An 18,975-nucleotide genomic window follows, 5' to 3' on the forward strand; every position below is an offset into this window, starting at 1 on the left:
TAACACTTATGCTCCCACTAGCTTCGACATGTATTCATAAACATCTTAACTTTCAGAAAAACAATACCTATTGAATTTCTTAAGTCCATGTTTCTAACACTTAATGCTTTGATAATCTTTTATCGAGGCTTCTTAAACTTATACACCTTTGCCTCTAGATAGTTCATATGTGTGTCTAAACGATTAAGACTAATTGCTAAACCTCACAATTCGAATCATGGAAAGGGATACCGTAACCATAATCGAATCCGAGAATGCAATTTTACACTCACTATCTTCTTAAAATCTTTCTTAGTGAAAGCATTTCCTCACAATCATTTTCATGAAGGAGGAAATCTTATGACACTTAGATTTAAATGGTGTATTTGTTCCTATCCATGTGAATTTGTTAAAACCAAAGTTTACGACAAATTCAAACTCATATGGACCGAGCCTTTTTTAATCTTGATTTCTTACCTTATGGTAGCATAGCTGCCCACCACGTCTTCCAAGTAGTTAAGCAGCTCACATTTTCCTATCAATGTACCTTTCATTGATTAAGGTGCCTTTCCTTTTATGCGTTCAAAATGAGAACTCATAGAACTCACATGCATAATTAACTCAATTGGAACAGCATAGAATCAAAATATTCTCAACACGATAGGTTGTAAACCTCAACTCGTGTGCTAGTGATGATCGATAAGGTTTATTTGATTTATTCTTGAAACCTTTCAAGACCATTAAGACTCCCACTGACTCCTTGACATATAAGATTCTCTTGTCAATAAACATTTTTTGACAATCAAATATTCAAGAGTTAGTGTAGCTTTTATCAAAACACTTCATAAATTGGTCCAAGTTGGTCTTTGTCTTATTCAAGACATCACAACTTTCCACATTTTATGAATGTTATAAACCTTTAATACTTTTCACTCATTGCCACAATCTTAACTTTAAGACTTGTTATTGGAACGAAGTATGATAGACTTCTTGATTTTTCCATTTCTTCAATTCTTGATTCCTCTTCTCAAACATACAATTGTACTAAGACTTACTTAGAGGATTAATTGAGATATGGTTCTTAATCATTAAGACCTATCATAAAGCATAAAAGGTACTCTCCCTTCTTCTTACAACGGAGAAACTTTTATCTTTCTGCCTACTTGACTCTTCTTATTCGTTCTGCTATTGATTTAAACATTTTCAATCAATTCAGAATTACACTTAATCTTATAAGCATAATCATATTAACTAAACCTTTAGTAAATCATGACGAATGTCTTTGTTGCTCTTATGGTGGACTTTGATCAACATGCAACTTTGTGTACTTGATCTCCTAGTCCTTCACTTGACACTTTGTCAATGAATTAGTCTAATTTCCAAAATATGAAATTTCTCATTCATCGTGCAACCAAGGTGCATGATTCCAAGTTTCTGTCCAATTGAAACTTGGGCGATGAGAAACTCTCCCTATTTGGTAAATTCTCGACATTTCCATAACATAACTAAGAATCATATCCATTCATTGTAGAAATATGCAAACATCAATTTTCATAACGATTTCATTGCAAGGAAGTAAACAAATAAATAAATAAGTCAAACAAAATTTATTTTATTTATAAAAGCAGTGGAAAAACATTTTTCCTTACAATGCAAAATCTATTGAAAACTATGTAAAAGGAAAATTTCTAACAACTCTATCATAACTATCTAAGCTCAAAATCCAATCTTCAAGTCCATGCGATCGAGATCCATCTCTTGTGATTAGATTCATCTTGCTCTTTTATCAAGCTTCCTTTCTTTTCACCGATCCTTCAAAACATTCAAATGCAATCTTATCACATCATGTATTAAGAATCAATGAATTGGAACTTAACGAAGTTAGATAGTGGATTTTACCTGAAGCATAGTCATACTTTTGACTCTCCCATCTCTTAGATCTCTTAGGTAAATAGGGCAACTTCGTCTCCAATCCCCATTCTCTTGGCAATAAAAGCAAATTGACTCTTTAGGAACAACACATGGAACAACTTCAAATATCGCCTTTCTCTTATGATCAAACTTTTCGATCATTGCATGTCTTTCATTGCCATTGTCTATATCCATAGAGGTCTTAAAGGCAGATTCACCAATCAACTTTGCTTTTCTATTAAGCCAAACCATTGCTGATTCAGCAGCAATAAGCATATAGGTGAGATCAATAAGGGTCATGTCGTGGTTCATCATATAGTACTCTCTTACGAACTCACTTTACGAGTTAGGAAGTGACTGAAGAACCTAATCAACAACCATCTCTTCACTGACAACGGATCCCATCATTCTTTACCTATCAATGTGTGACTTCATCCCTAAGACGTGTGCACACACTGACTTTCCTTCTTTATGTTTACTTGCCAAAAGGGCTTGAGCGATATTGAACCTTTCAATTTTACAATCTTGTGGGTTAGGGAGAATAATTGGAGGAGGAGGAGGAAGTGAAGCATGATTTCTTGTTCCTCGATCGAATCGTGGAATATCATCTTCATGTGGAATGCTTGTTCCACGGGATTTGGGAAGACCATAGTTGTCGAACTTTGACATCTACAAAACGTGAGAAAACAAATTCAAGTTAGTTGATCGATTGAGTCCTTAGTAAATCACCCAAATGATATACCAAGGTTAGGACCCAACACAATACGCTACAACCTAGAAAAGGGATGCCGTAATCTAGTTGCAGAATATTTGAAGGTAAGTGAATGACGATTCACTAATTTCCACCATGAAAAACGAAATAGAAATTTAAGTTTTAAATCTATGAAAACTCCTAGATCCTTTGAGATTCATTGAACTTTCAATGGCATGTTTAAATCTCGATATGCCCCTCTTGTTTGTGACTGGGATGCCGAGGATCACAAAGCGGGTGTGAATAACCATGCAAACTTACACGGTTCCCTTACATGTTACAGTCACCTATTCGATGTGCTGGTAAACCACACACGCTCCACCGAACTATGACAAACATTGAGTCACCCTTTCCTACCTTTGCTTAGAACCATTTAGTGTGCCAGTAAACCACACACGCTCCACTAACGTCTTCGCAAGGGCACAAAGTGTAATTTCATGGAATTGCATCAATTCACTTTTGCCTAAGTAACTAAGATTGGGAATTAGAAAAACATTTAGTTACTTTGTATTTCATTATACTTATAATGGAAGGTTTCGTCCTATCCTACCCGTTCGGCTAACGACCCTCCACTAGTCAAGAGTGCGGTGGGTAAGAGTGGATACCCATTCAATCGCCATTTTATAGGCAATTTCCTTAAACACCCCTTATAGACCAGCTTCGTGAATGAGGCCTACTAACGGTATGACTGACTTTTACTCATACATATATATAATGTTAGACTTTTAATGTTATATATATAGTATAGGGTGCATTTTATACTTTTAAAATACTATGTGGTTAACTTTAACAATTACACTTTTAATTCAATTAAATGGTTAACCTAAACTTTTATGGATTTATTAAATCTCTTTTAATTATACTCCTTAATTAATTAATAAAACCATAAGGGTGTATTTGAACTTTTCAAAACATTTCTAGGGTTTTAGAATTTAACATTCCTAATTAACTTTTAATCAACTTTTAAATTCCAAAACTTGAGGGCAAGTTTTGAAACATTTCAAAACATTAGGGTTAGAATTTAAATATACATCAAAATTAAACCTTTTAATAAAAATTTTAATTCCAAAACTTGAGGGCAAGTTTTGAAACCTTTTTCAAAACATTAGGGTTTTAACTATTTAAATTTCAAAACAACAAAACTCTTGGGTTCAAATTTAAACTATAAAACCTAAAGGGTAAAATATGAAACTTTTCATAACAACAAGGATCAAATAACAAATAATCTAAATTAACATTTAATCACATAATTATCTATATTTGATTTATTTAATGATTTCTTGCAAAACAATTTATCAATTTAATCAAAATAATCAATCAATTATCATATAAGGAAGCAAATATTTTATTAATTGATAATTATCTTTAATTAGATCAAGGATATAGTCATATATATCATAAAATCGGATTTATATTGATCTAACATGATAAGGTAACTATCCTAATGCAAAAATAGCAAGAAATCCCGAGATAAGCACTATCTGACGAGTTGACTCGTCGAGTCAAGCCTGGAGTCGTCGAGTCACCCTGGACTCGGCGAGTTCAGCTATGGACTCGGCGAGTCCAGCCTCTAAAACATCAAAAATCGAATTTTTTAGATATACAATGCATCAATACAATTGAAACCATCCTAGGCTCTGATACCACTGATGGGTTTTGGTCATAAGACATCCTATGTGCTCATACAAACCCTAATGCTTGGATCTAGGTTTCTTTATTGTACATGCATTGAATCCAAGACTATAAACCCTAATTCTAGCATATGGAAATCGATATTAACATATAATTAGGTTTAAGATATTATCTTGATTATTATGTAGCAATAACAATCCTAATTCCTCCTTGAATTGACTTTGGAATGCATAGAGTCACAAGTGTCACTCCTCTAATGGCTTACAAACACCAAGAGCAAATGGAGAAGGTATGTCACACCCCCAAACCAAGGATGGCGGAAACGTCTGGGGGTGGAGGACTTCATGTACAGTATCACAACAACGTGTATAATAGTGCTCAAAGTAAAAACAACCACCATAAATATAATTGCAAAAGTTACACCAAAGTATATGTTTACATGTTTCAAAAGCAATTACATTATGATGACAAAATAAATTTGTTGACGGTTTAGCGTCCCATCCTCAAAGCGATGAAGTTTGCCTGTTTCACTGACTTCCTGAGAATACAAGTAGTTTTAAAGAGTGTCAACACAAAGGTTGGTGAGTTCATAAGAGTTTTGTTTGAAGTAGAAACCGTTTTTCCTTGTAAAATCGATTTAGTTTGATTTCCAGAAAATCCAATATTTTCTTAGTTAAGTATGAATAGAAATAATCCTGCATGATGCATTAATGAACCCTAGAGTAATCCGTAGAGTTCCTCTATAATCGTCCAACATATATAAGTTATATAAGGTTTAACTTAGATAAAACGTTGAATATAGTGGGTCTGCCCCAGGTCCACAACCCAACGAGGAACAGGAGATGAGGCGGGCACCACCAATTCTAGGCCAATCAAGACTAAACTCTTATATGACTCAAACATATACGCTCAGCGACCATAGTTGAAGTCTAACAATTCTAGAGGAAATATAGTTTAATATCATAATAACTTTGTATAGAGACCCGGTACTTTGTATCTGTACTCCTTTTTGTATAGAGACCCGGTACTTTGTATTTGTACCCATAGAGATAAAAGGTGATTTTAAATCAACATAAAACTCATTTAGGTTTTTAAAAATAAAATCCCGTAAACTTATGGATTGTTCCCTATGTGAGCCGTTATAATCATACTATGACTATGTGAACCTGCCACGACGTTCTCAGTGTCGCGAAAAATGAAATGACATTTGTCACCCGTAGACCTGCAGATCCCACTGTAGCTAGCAGCGAGGTGTGGGGTGTCAATCCCAATATAGATCTATATACAAGTATCACGTTCTCCCTCCAGGAGATTCTGATTATAACTACCAGGAATTATATCCCGCACTCGGACGTACGGGGAGAGAGATAGAGAAACTCACAATATAAGATAACAAGTTTACGTGAAATGTGTGTGAAAATAAATATTTCTTGTATGAATGTACCCTTCTTGTACGAGTGCGTAGAGTGATGTATCATAAACTATACCTATTATAGTTTATCTAAAATGTATGTACTATGTATGAACTCTTTTATGGAAAAGTATTAGTGTAGTGAATTTATCGAACTCTTTTCATAGTTTAATAGTGCGTGTTCCAAAATGAATGAATAATATTTAATATGAATGTTTTAGTTTCAGTCTATAATGATAAACTAGCAAGAAAACTCATTCAAATATTAGAATTTATGATTATACACTTTGCTCAACATAATACAAAGTGTTATGATATTTACATGCTGTTGGCAAAATTTAGCAATTCTGCCCTGTTTTGGAAAAATCATAGAAAAATCATACGAAGTCGAAAACTAGATCCGTAAATTCTGAGAGTTCACAAAATGTGTCTAGTTTGCTCATAATTTTTATCACAATTTATAATGACCTCTAACTTGGGTGAAAAAGTCCATAATCACAGACTGGTCCGGATTGTTGTTTGAAATGATAGGCAGTTTTGTAAAAATCACCATAAATTGTAGAAAAATCGTATGGAGATGTGCAAGTAGCCATTTTAAAGCTAAAAACTTGATCTATTTGCACCTTGTACAGTTTTGAAAACAAAAATAGTTAAGATGCCCAAAACAGTCCGTGAATGGAGTTGAACTTTTCTGATGAAGGCTGTTAGAAAAATCTAGTTATGTTCTTAGTGTCTTAACTTGTATTCCCCCCCTGAAAACTTGAGAAAACATGAAAATGTAGGGGTATGAACTCACCTTGAGTGATTTCAGTAGATACGTGTTGAAGATGGAAAGTGTTCAACCCAAGAACACTTGAAGAATCACTTGAAGATTCGAAGCTCTAACACAATTATGAGAGAGTTTGTCTAAGATATCCATGATTTGAGTGGAAATAAATGAGATAATCATAAAGAGAATGGATTATGCTTACCAAATGTGGAGGAAAAACTCAAGATCAGCCCTTGAATCTCGAATTTCTAGAGAGAGAAAGTGAGAGAGGAAAGAGTTTGATCTTCTTGTGAAATGAGAGCAAAATGAGGGAAATGAGGAGAGAGGATGAATAATCAGTCCTCAAAAACTCGGGAAGAGGGTTAATTGAGTGGGAAAAGACGTTGATGTGACCTAGGTAAGGTGGGGAGGCATGGTTGGTCAGAGAGTGGGTGTGGGGCGGTTGCTTGTGACTGCGGATCAATAACACTACTTTGAATGCGAAGTTGGATTTAGCTTTGCTATAAGTTTCAATCGATTTTGAGAGTATTGTTCGCATTTGTATGAGTGTAGTCGATGAATTGATAAAGCTAGAACATATGAGTTTTGATTCGCAATTGGATTGATGATTGAGGGATGATTCGTGAAGAAAAACGCGAAGTCAAGGACTATGAAATTGTTGTTTTGCAAGAATTTAAAAAAAAACTCGATTGTGGAGTTGTTGATGCTCATTTTGCGAAAGTAAAACAATCGAGTGTTCGCATCTATGAATCAACTTGAAGTCAATTGGGTTAATATTCGCATATGGGTTCAGCATATGAATTTTTGATTTCGCAAGTTTAGAGTTCAAGAACTAAACTGTATTCGCATCTGGAATGAAAATTTTGTGAATCGCATTTGATTGATTAGGTTAAAATGCGAAGGGATGCGAAGGGTGTAAGAATGAAGATGCGAAAGTGATTAATGCGAAGGGATGCGAAGGGTGTAAGAATGAAGATGCGAAAGTGATTAATGCGAAGGGATGCGAAGTATTTCACAGTAGAATGCGAATTGGGGAAGAAAACAGAAGATTTCAAATATTGTCCCTGGAGTTTCGCATTTTTTTTTTTTTTTTTTGAAATAAATACTCAACTTCGCAAATGGGGTCATAAAATGATGAAATTGCAGAAGAGTTTCGCATTTTTGGAAATAAATACTCAACTTCGCAATTGGGGTCATAAAATGATGAAATTGCAGAAGAGTTTCGCATTTTTTTGGAAATAAATACTCAACTTCGCAAATGGGGTCATAAAATGATGAAATTGCAGAAGAGTTTCGCATTTTTTGGAAATAAATACTCAACTTCGCAAATGGGGTCATAAAATGATGAAATTGCAGAAGAGTTTCGCATTTTTGGAAATATAAATGAGAATATATCTTTTGTTGTTTTAATTAAGGAAATAAATATTTTATATGAATACTCACCAGAAAAAAAACGCATATCATACATTCCCGATGAGTATGCATCATTGATTTATCAGTTTGGCTCGCCACGTACTACAGTTTTTAGGTTAAAGAGATCTAGTTGTACGTACTTTTCGATTCATGTTTTCTTATTAGAGTAGTGGGTTGTTTAGTAAATACTGAACGTAAGTCCAAGTACACAAGGGTTAGTTGAGCTGAGAGGTTTGACTTGTTGACTTTATTTGACTTTGAATTGACCAGAATTTGACGGTTGTCACATCATCCCCCCGTTAAAGGGAATTTCGTCCCGAAATTTGCACTTCGAATGGGGATCCAGGAATTTAGAGGAAAGATGGGGATGACTTTTCGTAGTACGAGAATTTGATTATGGTAAGGAATAACTCGCCCGATGTCACATGATTACTACTATGCATGCTTTAATCGATGCTAGATTTAGCATATAGAGAAATTCGGGATCTAAATGTCGATGTTAGGAACACGTACTGATATTTGCGGGCAGTTCCGGAGTGGTTTCTCCTTCGGTGATTGCAAACACCCTCCCGCCACCACCAGCATCTCTTGTCCTTGGGCATTCCCTTATAAAGTGTCCCGTTTCTCCACACTCGTAACAGGTTGGGCTTGCTCCAGAGCCGGGTACCTGGTTGATGGGTCGTGCTGGTGCCTTACAGAAACGAGCAGTGTGCCCCTCTCTGTCGCAGTTTTTGCAATGCAACTTTCGACAAGCCCCAGTGTGATGGAAGTTACACTTGTTGCATTTTGGAAGTGTTCCTGCGTATGGTTTCATGGGAGTTGGTGTGGTGAGGGTTGTGGCAGCATGAACAGCAAGGATCTGTTGCTTCTTAGCGAGGCCTTGGGTTGATTGGTCTTTCTTGTTGTCCCAAAACTTTCTTTCGTTGTTCCCTCCTCTTGCTTGGGTATGGGTGGTTGCCATAGTGTCATGGCGGGCATGGTGGTCAATGAGTTGTTGTGCTAACTCCTTGGCGCTGTCGAAGGTAGTTGGTCTTGAGGCGAGCACGCTATCTTGAATTTCGGGGGACAATCCCCAGAGGTAACGCTCCAACTTTTTGTCTTCCGGGGTGACCATAGCGGGACAAAGGAGTGCTAGATCACAAAATCGGTTGGTGTAAGTTGTAAGGTCGGAGCCTGCCATTCTGAGATTCCATAGTTCTTGCTCCAGGTTTCCAAGCACTCTACCCAAGGAGGCGTCGGGCCTTGAAAAGTTGGACAAGGGTTAGGATTCGGAACAAGAGTCATCGGGGTTAAGTTCTCCACTTCAGGGTCGGAATCAGAACCATCAGCATAGCCTTCAGCTTGGTGGCCATCTACAGGGGTTGGGTAATCATTCTCTGGCTCCTCTCCGAGCCATTTGGTATTGTCGTGGTTAGGGTAGTACGGGTCGTCGTGTGGATGGAAATCCAGCCATGATATCTTCGCGAGAAATGGGGATATAAGAAACAATTAAGCAAACGTACTAATTAGTTAATTATACGATGATCTTTATCAGGTACTTCAACAAATTGTTTAGTGCATACTAATTATATGTATTCGGGACAGGATAGACCTTCGAATAAGCGACCCTAACTCTAAATCCCCAATCCAACGAGAACAGGAAGTAGAGCAAAGATCCACAGATTCTAAGTCTATGACGTCCTGGATACATAAAATTTTAATGTATCCACTAAGCAACTATTGACCTATTGATAAAGATCTATTTAGTTCTCACATATGTAATTTTAATGATGCCAAAATACCCCTATGGTATTTCATTGTGGTAGTGTTGGTAAATTTTTAGACTTGTTGCCACATCACAACCATTCTTGGGCATATGCTAATCACTCCTCGGACCAGCATAGTTGATCAGGCTATGCTATTCCCAAGACTGATCATACATCCCCAGGCTTACCTGTGATGTCCAACAATCTTTACTTTTGTTTTGTCCTAAAATGATGCTGACCTTAGTATGTATGCATGCATGTATACTTTTAACAAAAGTTATTTATTCTTAAAGGTATAGTGGTTTTGAAATCTTAAAATCAGAGACCTTAGTCCCAATGCATTTATAGTTTGTATATCTTATGTGGTTCGATATACTTAGTTCACTATAAACAATGCTCTGATACCAATCTGTCACACCCCCAAACCAAGGATGGCGGAAACGTCTGGGGGTGGAGGACTTCATGTACAGTATCACAACAACGTGTATAATAGTGCTCAAAGTAAAAACAACCACCATAAATATAATTGCAAAAGTTACACCAAAGTATATGTTTACATGTTTCAAAAGCAATTACATTATGATGACAAAATAAATTTGTTGACGGTTTAGCGTCCCATCCTCAAAGCGATGAAGTTTGCCTGTTTCACTGACTTCCTGAGAATACAAGTAGTTTTAAAGAGTGTCAACACAAAGGTTGGTGAGTTCATAAGAGTTTTGTTTGAAGTAGAAACCGTTTTTCCTTGTAAAATCGATTTAGTTTGATTTCCAGAAAATCCAATATTTTCTTAGTTAAGTATGAATAGAAATAATCCTGCATGATGCATTAATGAACCCTAGAGTAATCCGTAGAGTTCCTCTATAATCGTCCAACATATATAAGTTATATAAGGTTTAACTTAGATAAAACGTTGAATATAGTGGGTCTGCCCCAGGTCCACAACCCAACGAGGAACAGGAGATGAGGCGGGCACCACCAATTCTAGGCCAATCAAGACTAAACTCTTATATGACTCAAACATATACGCTCAGCGACCATAGTTGAAGTCTAACAATTCTAGAGGAAATATAGTTTAATATCATAATAACTTTGTATAGAGACCCGGTACTTTGTATCTGTACTCCTTTTTGTATAGAGACCCGGTACTTTGTATTTGTACCCATAGAGATAAAAGGTGATTTTAAATCAACATAAAACTCATTTAGGTTTTTAAAAATAAAATCCCGTAAACTTATGGATTGTTCCCTATGTGAGCCGTTATAATCATACTATGACTATGTGAACCTGCCACGACGTTCTCAGTGTCGCGAAAAATGAAATGACATTTGTCACCCGTAGACCTGCAGATCCCACTGTAGCTAGCAGCGAGGTGTGGGGTGTCAATCCCAATATAGATCTATATACAAGTATCACGTTCTCCCTCCAGGAGATTCTGATTATAACTACCAGGAATTATATCCCGCACTCGGACGTACGGGGAGAGAGATAGAGAAACTCACAATATAAGATAACAAGTTTACGTGAAATGTGTGTGAAAATAAATATTTCTTGTATGAATGTACCCTTCTTGTACGAGTGCGTAGAGTGATGTATCATAAACTATACCTATTATAGTTTATCTAAAATGTATGTACTATGTATGAACTCTTTTATGGAAAAGTATTAGTGTAGTGAATTTATCGAACTCTTTTCATAGTTTAATAGTGCGTGTTCCAAAATGAATGAATAATATTTAATATGAATGTTTTAGTTTCAGTCTATAATGATAAACTAGCAAGAAAACTCATTCAAATATTAGAATTTATGATTATACACTTTGCTCAACATAATACAAAGTGTTATGATATTTACATGCTGTTGGCAAAATTTAGCAATTCTGCCCTGTTTTGGAAAAATCATAGAAAAATCATACGAAGTCGAAAACTAGATCCGTAAATTCTGAGAGTTCACAAAATGTGTCTAGTTTGCTCATAATTTTTATCACAATTTATAATGACCTCTAACTTGGGTGAAAAAGTCCATAATCACAGACTGGTCCGGATTGTTGTTTGAAATGATAGGCAGTTTTGTAAAAATCACCATAAATTGTAGAAAAATCGTATGGAGATGTGCAAGTAGCCATTTTAAAGCTAAAAACTTGATCTATTTGCACCTTGTACAGTTTTGAAAACAAAAATAGTTAAGATGCCCAAAACAGTCCGTGAATGGAGTTGAACTTTTCTGATGAAGGCTGTTAGAAAAATCTAGTTATGTTCTTAGTGTCTTAACTTGTATTCCCCCCCTGAAAACTTGAGAAAACATGAAAATGTAGGGGTATGAACTCACCTTGAGTGATTTCAGTAGATACGTGTTGAAGATGGAAAGTGTTCAACCCAAGAACACTTGAAGAATCACTTGAAGATTCGAAGCTCTAACACAATTATGAGAGAGTTTGTCTAAGATATCCATGATTTGAGTGGAAATAAATGAGATAATCATAAAGAGAATGGATTATGCTTACCAAATGTGGAGGAAAAACTCAAGATCAGCCCTTGAATCTCGAATTTCTAGAGAGAGAAAGTGAGAGAGGAAAGAGTTTGATCTTCTTGTGAAATGAGAGCAAAATGAGGGAAATGAGGAGAGAGGATGAATAATCAGTCCTCAAAAACTCGGGAAGAGGGTTAATTGAGTGGGAAAAGACGTTGATGTGACCTAGGTAAGGTGGGGAGGCATGGTTGGTCAGAGAGTGGGTGTGGGGCGGTTGCTTGTGACTGCGGATCAATAACACTACTTTGAATGCGAAGTTGGATTTAGCTTTGCTATAAGTTTCAATCGATTTTGAGAGTATTGTTCGCATTTGTATGAGTGTAGTCGATGAATTGATAAAGCTAGAACATATGAGTTTTGATTCGCAATTGGATTGATGATTGAGGGATGATTCGTGAAGAAAAACGCGAAGTCAAGGACTATGAAATTGTTGTTTTGCAAGAATTTAAAAAAAAACTCGATTGTGGAGTTGTTGATGCTCATTTTGCGAAAGTAAAACAATCGAGTGTTCGCATCTATGAATCAACTTGAAGTCAATTGGGTTAATATTCGCATATGGGTTCAGCATATGAATTTTTGATTTCGCAAGTTTAGAGTTCAAGAACTAAACTGTATTCGCATCTGGAATGAAAATTTTGTGAATCGCATTTGATTGATTAGGTTAAAATGCGAAGGGATGCGAAGGGTGTAAGAATGAAGATGCGAAAGTGATTAATGCGAAGGGATGCGAAGGGTGTAAGAATGAAGATGCGAAAGTGATTAATGCGAAGGGATGCGAAGTATTTCACAGTAGAATGCGAATTGGGGAAGAAAACAGAAGATTTCAAATATTGTCCCTGGAGTTTCGCATTTTTTTTTTTTTTTTTTGAAATAAATACTCAACTTCGCAAATGGGGTCATAAAATGATGAAATTGCAGAAGAGTTTCGCATTTTTGGAAATAAATACTCAACTTCGCAATTGGGGTCATAAAATGATGAAATTGCAGAAGAGTTTCGCATTTTTTTGGAAATAAATACTCAACTTCGCAAATGGGGTCATAAAATGATGAAATTGCAGAAGAGTTTCGCATTTTTTGGAAATAAATACTCAACTTCGCAAATGGGGTCATAAAATGATGAAATTGCAGAAGAGTTTCGCATTTTTGGAAATATAAATGAGAATATATCTTTTGTTGTTTTAATTAAGGAAATAAATATTTTATATGAATACTCACCAGAAAAAAAACGCATATCATACATTCCCGATGAGTATGCATCATTGATTTATCAGTTTGGCTCGCCACGTACTACAGTTTTTAGGTTAAAGAGATCTAGTTGTACGTACTTTTCGATTCATGTTTTCTTATTAGAGTAGTGGGTTGTTTAGTAAATACTGAACGTAAGTCCAAGTACACAAGGGTTAGTTGAGCTGAGAGGTTTGACTTGTTGACTTTATTTGACTTTGAATTGACCAGAATTTGACGGTTGTCACATCATCCCCCCGTTAAAGGGAATTTCGTCCCGAAATTTGCACTTCGAATGGGGATCCAGGAATTTAGAGGAAAGATGGGGATGACTTTTCGTAGTACGAGAATTTGATTATGGTAAGGAATAACTCGCCCGATGTCACATGATTACTACTATGCATGCTTTAATCGATGCTAGATTTAGCATATAGAGAAATTCGGGATCTAAATGTCGATGTTAGGAACACGTACTGATATTTGCGGGCAGTTCCGGAGTGGTTTCTCCTTCGGTGATTGCAAACACCCTCCCGCCACCACCAGCATCTCTTGTCCTTGGGCATTCCCTTATAAAGTGTCCCGTTTCTCCACACTCGTAACAGGTTGGGCTTGCTCCAGAGCCGGGTACCTGGTTGATGGGTCGTGCTGGTGCCTTACAGAAACGAGCAGTGTGCCCCTCTCTGTCGCAGTTTTTGCAATGCAACTTTCGACAAGCCCCAGTGTGATGGAAGTTACACTTGTTGCATTTTGGAAGTGTTCCTGCGTATGGTTTCATGGGAGTTGGTGTGGTGAGGGTTGTGGCAGCATGAACAGCAAGGATCTGTTGCTTCTTAGCGAGGCCTTGGGTTGATTGGTCTTTCTTGTTGTCCCAAAACTTTCTTTCGTTGTTCCCTCCTCTTGCTTGGGTATGGGTGGTTGCCATAGTGTCATGGCGGGCATGGTGGTCAATGAGTTGTTGTGCTAACTCCTTGGCGCTGTCGAAGGTAGTTGGTCTTGAGGCGAGCACGCTATCTTGAATTTCGGGGGACAATCCCCAGAGGTAACGCTCCAACTTTTTGTCTTCCGGGGTGACCATAGCGGGACAAAGGAGTGCTAGATCACAAAATCGGTTGGTGTAAGTTGTAAGGTCGGAGCCTGCCATTCTGAGATTCCATAGTTCTTGCTCCAGGTTTCCAAGCACTCTACCCAAGGAGGCGTCGGGCCTTGAAAAGTTGGACAAGGGTTAGGATTCGGAACAAGAGTCATCGGGGTTAAGTTCTCCACTTCAGGGTCGGAATCAGAACCATCAGCATAGCCTTCAGCTTGGTGGCCATCTACAGGGGTTGGGTAATCATTCTCTGGCTCCTCTCCGAGCCATTTGGTATTGTCGTGGTTAGGGTAGTACGGGTCGTCGTGTGGATGGAAATCCAGCCATGATATCTTCGCGAGAAATGGGGATATAAGAAACAATTAAGCAAACGTACTAATTAGTTAATTATACGATGATCTTTATCAGGTACTTCAACAAATTGTTTAGTGCATACTAATTATATGTATTCGGGACAGGATAGACCTTCGAATAAGCGACCCTAACTCTAAATCCCCAATCCAACGAGAACAGGAAGTAGAGCAAAGATCCACAGATTCTAAGTCTATGACGTCCTGGATACATAAAATTTTAATGTATCCACTAAGCAACTATTGACCTATTGATAAAGATCTATTTAGTTCTCACATATGTAATTTTAATGATGCCAAAATACCCCTATGGTATTTCATTGTGGTAGTGTTGGTAAATTTTTAGACTTGTTGCCACATCACAACCATTCTTGGGCATATGCTAATCACTCCTCGGACCAGCATAGTTGATCAGGCTATGCTATTCCCAAGACTGATCATACATCCCCAGGCTTACCTGTGATGTCCAACAATCTTTACTTTTGTTTTGTCCTAAAATGATGCTGACCTTAGTATGTATGCATGCATGTATACTTTTAACAAAAGTTATTTATTCTTAAAGGTATAGTGGTTTTGAAATCTTAAAATCAGAGACCTTAGTCCCAATGCATTTATAGTTTGTATATCTTATGTGGTTCGATATACTTAGTTCACTATAAACAATGCTCTGATACCAATCTGTCACACCCCCAAACCAAGGATGGCGGAAACGTCTGGGGGTGGAGGACTTCATGTACAGTATCACAACAACGTGTATAATAGTGCTCAAAGTAAAAACAACCACCATAAATATAATTGCAAAAGTTACACCAAAGTATATGTTTACATGTTTCAAAAGCAATTACATTATGATGACAAAATAAATTTGTTGACGGTTTAGCGTCCCATCCTCAAAGCGATGAAGTTTGCCTGTTTCACTGACTTCCTGAGAATACAAGTAGTTTTAAAGAGTGTCAACACAAAGGTTGGTGAGTTCATAAGAGTTTTGTTTGAAGTAGAAACCGTTTTTCCTTGTAAAATCGATTTAGTTTGATTTCCAGAAAATCCAATATTTTCTTAGTTAAGTATGAATAGAAATAATCCTGCATGATGCATTAATGAACCCTAGAGTAATCCGTAGAGTTCCTCTATAATCGTCCAACATATATAAGTTATATAAGGTTTAACTTAGATAAAACGTTGAATATAGTGGGTCTGCCCCAGGTCCACAACCCAACGAGGAACAGGAGATGAGGCGGGCACCACCAATTCTAGGCCAATCAAGACTAAACTCTTATATGACTCAAACATATACGCTCAGCGACCATAGTTGAAGTCTAACAATTCTAGAGGAAATATAGTTTAATATCATAATAACTTTGTATAGAGACCCGGTACTTTGTATCTGTACTCCTTTTTGTATAGAGACCCGGTACTTTGTATTTGTACCCATAGAGATAAAAGGTGATTTTAAATCAACATAAAACTCATTTAGGTTTTTAAAAATAAAATCCCGTAAACTTATGGATTGTTCCCTATGTGAGCCGTTATAATCATACTATGACTATGTGAACCTGCCACGACGTTCTCAGTGTCGCGAAAAATGAAATGACATTTGTCACCCGTAGACCTGCAGATCCCACTGTAGCTAGCAGCGAGGTGTGGGGTGTCAATCCCAATATAGATCTATATACAAGTATCACGTTCTCCCTCCAGGAGATTCTGATTATAACTACCAGGAATTATATCCCGCACTCGGACGTACGGGGAGAGAGATAGAGAAACTCACAATATAAGATAACAAGTTTACGTGAAATGTGTGTGAAAATAAATATTTCTTGTATGAATGTACCCTTCTTGTACGAGTGCGTAGAGTGATGTATCATAAACTATACCTATTATAGTTTATCTAAAATGTATGTACTATGTATGAACTCTTTTATGGAAAAGTATTAGTGTAGTGAATTTATCGAACTCTTTTCATAGTTTAATAGTGCGTGTTCCAAAATGAATGAATAATATTTAATATGAATGTTTTAGTTTCAGTCTATAATGATAAACTAGCAAGAAAACTCATTCAAATATTAGAATTTATGATTATACACTTTGCTCAACATAATACAAAGTGTTATGATATTTACATGCTGTTGGCAAAATTTAGCAATTCTGCCCTGTTTTGGAAAAATCATAGAAAAATCATACGAAGTTGAAAACTAGATCCGTAAATTCTGAGAGTTCACAAAATGTGTCTAGTTTGCTCATAATTTTTATCACAATTTATAATGACCTCTAACTTGGGTGAAAAAGTCCATAATCACAGACTGGTCCGGATTGTTGTTTGAAATGATAGGCAGTTTTGTAAAAATCACCATAAATTGTAGAAAAATCGTATGGAGATGTGCAAGTAGCCATTTTAAAGCTAAAAACTTGATCTATTTGCACCTTGTACAGTTTTGAAAACAAAAATAGTTAAGATGCCCAAAACAGTCCGTGAATGGAGTTGAACTTTTCTGATGAAGGCTGTTAGAAAAATCTAGTTATGTTCTTAGTGTCTTAACTTGTATTCCCCCCCTGAAAACTTGAGAAAACATGAAAATGTAGGGGTATGAACTCACCTTGAGTGATTTCAGTAGATACGTGTTGAAGATGGAAAGTGTTCAACCCAAGAACACTTGAAGAATCACTTGAAGATTCGAAGCTCTAACACAATTATGAGAGAGTTTGTCTAAGATATCCATGATTTGAGTGGAAATAAATGAGATAATCATAAAGAGAATGGATTATGCTTACCAAATGTGGAGGAAAAACTCAAGATCAGCCCTTGAATCTCGAATTTCTAGAGAGAGAAAGTGAGAGAGGAAAGAGTTTGATCTTCTTGTGAAATGAGAGCAAAATGAGGGAAATGAGGAGAGAGGATGAATAATCAGTCCTCAAAAACTCGGGAAGAGGGTTAATTGAGTGGGAAAAGACGTTGATGTGACCTAGGTAAGGTGGGGAGGCATGGTTGGTCAGAGAGTGGGTGTGGGGCGGTTGCTTGTGACTGCGGATCAATAACACTACTTTGAATGCGAAGTTGGATTTAGCTTTGCTATAAGTTTCAATCGATTTTGAGAGTATTGTTCGCATTTGTATGAGTGTAGTCGATGAATTGATAAAGCTAGAACATATGAGTTTTGATTCGCAATTGGATTGATGATTGAGGGATGATTCGTGAAGAAAAACGCGAAGTCAAGGACTATGAAATTGTTGTTTTGCAAGAATTTAAAAAAAAACTCGATTGTGGAGTTGTTGATGCTCATTTTGCGAAAGTAAAACAATCGAGTGTTCGCATCTATGAATCAACTTGAAGTCAATTGGGTTAATATTCGCATATGGGTTCAGCATATGAATTTTTGATTTCGCAAGTTTAGAGTTCAAGAACTAAACTGTATTCGCATCTGGAATGAAAATTTTGTGAATCGCATTTGATTGATTAGGTTAAAATGCGAAGGGATGCGAAGGGTGTAAGAATGAAGATGCGAAAGTGATTAATGCGAAGGGATGCGAAGGGTGTAAGAATGAAGATGCGAAAGTGATTAATGCGAAGGGATGCGAAGTATTTCACAGTAGAATGCGAATTGGGGAAGAAAACAGAAGATTTCAAATATTGTCCCTGGAGTTTCGCATTTTTTTTTTTTTTTTTTGAAATAAATACTCAACTTCGCAAATGGGGTCATAAAATGATGAAATTGCAGAAGAGTTTCGCATTTTTGGAAATAAATACTCAACTTCGCAATTGGGGTCATAAAATGATGAAATTGCAGAAGAGTTTCGCATTTTTTTGGAAATAAATACTCAACTTCGCAAATGGGGTCATAAAATGATGAAATTGCAGAAGAGTTTCGCATTTTTTGGAAATAAATACTCAACTTCGCAAATGGGGTCATAAAATGATGAAATTGCAGAAGAGTTTCGCATTTTTGGAAATATAAATGAGAATATATCTTTTGTTGTTTTAATTAAGGAAATAAATATTTTATATGAATACTCACCAGAAAAAAAACGCATATCATACATTCCCGATGAGTATGCATCATTGATTTATCAGTTTGGCTCGCCACGTACTACAGTTTTTAGGTTAAAGAGATCTAGTTGTACGTACTTTTCGATTCATGTTTTCTTATTAGAGTAGTGGGTTGTTTAGTAAATACTGAACGTA

At 36.5% G+C, this 18,975-nt stretch overlaps 3 long non-coding RNA genes across 3 annotated transcripts; all 3 read right to left on the reverse strand.

The window, feature by feature from the left end:
- Nucleotides 1–4,676: 4,676 nt before the first annotated feature.
- Nucleotides 4,677–7,307, reverse strand: LOC145038737 (uncharacterized). Its single transcript, XR_013679532.1, has 3 exons — nucleotides 6,656–7,307; nucleotides 6,481–6,565; nucleotides 4,677–4,811 (listed from the first exon to the last, which is right to left on the reverse strand). It is a non-coding gene; the product is annotated as an uncharacterized LOC145038737 (long non-coding RNA).
- A 2,824-nt stretch (nucleotides 7,308–10,131) lies between these two features.
- On the reverse strand, nucleotides 10,132–12,763 carry LOC145038738 (uncharacterized). Its single transcript, XR_013679533.1, has 3 exons — nucleotides 12,112–12,763; nucleotides 11,937–12,021; nucleotides 10,132–10,267 (listed from the first exon to the last, which is right to left on the reverse strand). It is a non-coding gene; the product is annotated as an uncharacterized LOC145038738 (long non-coding RNA).
- A 2,824-nt stretch (nucleotides 12,764–15,587) lies between these two features.
- On the reverse strand, nucleotides 15,588–18,219 carry LOC145038739 (uncharacterized). The gene is made up of 3 exons (XR_013679534.1): nucleotides 17,568–18,219; nucleotides 17,393–17,477; nucleotides 15,588–15,723 (listed from the first exon to the last, which is right to left on the reverse strand). It is a non-coding gene; the product is annotated as an uncharacterized LOC145038739 (long non-coding RNA).
- Nucleotides 18,220–18,975: the final 756 nt, after the last annotated feature.

Source organism: Lactuca saligna, chromosome 4, assembly GCF_052625555.1.
Source record: "Lactuca saligna cultivar CGN05327 chromosome 4, ASM5262555v1, whole genome shotgun sequence".
NCBI lineage: Eukaryota > Viridiplantae > Streptophyta > Magnoliopsida > Asterales > Asteraceae > Lactuca > Lactuca saligna.